The following is a 2,493-nucleotide window of genomic DNA, read 5'->3' on the forward strand; positions in this document are numbered from 1 at the left end:
AAGATAACGTCAAAACTATTGATTGAATGTCTTTTTTTACGCGGCGAAATCCTGGAAGAAGATTTGAGGCATGTTGCAATAATCGGGTAAGTTTTTGTTCTTGTAGAAGATTGGTTGAAGTAAAAATGGATTTTGTTGGGTCTGAAATTGGTGTTTCGTTTTGTTTGAATTGTCGAACAGTAAAAGAGGGTTGCATTTTTTCGCATGGGTGGAGAATGAAACATGATCACGAGGAAAGGAAATCTTGCCTGGGTTACTTAGAAGACTAAGAGGAATGGAGGACGAATTGAGAGCAACGACGAAGAATTTCACATTGATGGAAGAAAAGAAGAATAAATTAGAGCAAAAACTGAGAGAAGAGGAAGAAGAAATTAAGATTTTGAAAAAACAGAATCTGGGAATGGGTAAACAAGTTGTTGTACTAGAAGGGGAAATTTTGAGTTATTGAAAAAGACAAAGGTGGTTCTGGGTTGTTGTTATGTTGTGTTTTATGACTGTGATATTGTTAATCAATATGGATGATTTGGTAGTGTAGAAATGGGCAGGAAATAGGCATAATGTTGTATGTACTCTTCAAGAGCTTTTGATGGCATGAGCATACTGTAAATATGGGCAGGAATTGGTAGTATGAGCAGGATATGGGAAGGAATTACTACTATAGAAATCTGGGCAGAAACCTGGGCATAAGGTTATTATGTGCCTCTTTGGCAGTGTATAAAATATTTTGCTATATAAGTTGATTTTGTGCTAAATTGGCAATGTATACCAAATGAACATGAGCACATTACATACAATCCAAAAGGCTTCAATTACCAATTAACATTCACCAACTGCACATTACATACAGTCCAAAATACACTTGAACATTACATAGAATAGGCAAAAGAGCCTTCAAAATAACATTACCAAATAGCATACTTGAATCTATAATTGTTTACCCAAAATACACATCCAAATAGTAAGTACTTAAGAGTCCAAAATAGGTCTTAAAAGTCCACAAAATAGGTCTTCACAGTCTATACTTGTCCTCCTTTTTTGACACTGTGTTTGAATTTTCCTCTATGGGGTTTGATTTTTTGAGTAAGTGAAGAGGATGGTGGTTGCAAGGGCAATTGTTGTGAGTATGTCATTGGCAGATTGGCCCTTCCTTGACTGATACCACTTACCACCTAAGATAAAAACCACAAAGAACATATATTACTATACAGGCAAACATAAAAAATCTGAGTTGGGCAAGAATAATAGGCAACTAACTGGTTGTGAAGATGACACCCTTGCAGCTGGATTCCATATGCCTCTTCCTCTTCCTCTGCCTTTGCCTGTTCCTCTACCCCTATTAACTTGAATTTGGGCTGGGGCAGTGTAAGTTTGAGTTGGGGCAGTGTCAGTTTGGGCTGGGGCAATATCACTTTGGCATTCATTTCCATTGTTAGCTGCTTGAACTTAATTTTGGCCAACATTCCCATATTGGGATGCCTCAGCATGCACAACATACAAGCACAACTATAAAAAATCACAACCACAATTGACTACAACCCAAATAATTAAAATTCATAACAAAATCCAAATAATTAAACAACCTGTCTTCCACATCCTCTTCGATTGTGGCCTTCTTTTCCACATGCTCCACATCTAATTTTAATGAAGAGTCTTCTAAGTTTTGCTGGTGGAGCAGTGTAACCTAGAGGTGAAAGGTTTGGTGGGTTTTGGGCTAGTACTTGAACCTCACCAGGCTCCGTTGTCCTCACTCTCTTGGGTCTTCCTGGTTGGTGCTTATGAAATGAAGGTCTAATTGGAGGCAAGCCACACTTAACCCACTTATCCATAGAAGGGATAGAGTGAACTATTGGTTCATATGGCCTCATGTATGTCTCTGGGTTATAACACTCATGTACATATTTAACAGGGTTTTCATCTCTGTGGAATATAGCTAAAATAGCATGTGCACAGGGTATGCCACATAAATCTCATCTCCTACAACTACAAGACATTGCTTTTAAATCTACAACAAACTCCCCTACCATACATGTGACTGACTTGATACATTTTCTCCCCAGCCAATCTGGGAATGCATTGAGAAGCTCCTATCTTGTTCTTCTCAATTATTTTGAATATCCTTGGGCCAACAGGTTGTTTCCATTTACCACAAGTAGCCTTCGATTAGCCATCCTAAGCATCACATACATTTGAATATTTCCCAAACATGTCAAAATGGATTTATCTCTGGCATCAATTATAGCTGCATTAAAGCTCTCACAAAGGTTGTTCAATAGAAGATCACACTTATACCTTGTATGAAAATGAGATCTAGTCCAATTTTTGGATGGTCTCTGCACCAACCATTTCCAAGCTTCCAAGTCCTCTTCTTTCATCTTCTCCATTTATGCTTCCCACCAAGAAATAGTAGTGGCTCTGGCAGTTGCCCACAACATGTGTTTAAGAGTGAGACTAACATGTGTTGCTATGAAATTAATGTACAAGTGCCGGACGCAC

The sequence above is a fragment of the Prunus persica genome, chromosome G6 (genome assembly GCF_000346465.2).
Source record: "Prunus persica cultivar Lovell chromosome G6, Prunus_persica_NCBIv2, whole genome shotgun sequence".
NCBI lineage: Eukaryota > Viridiplantae > Streptophyta > Magnoliopsida > Rosales > Rosaceae > Prunus > Prunus persica.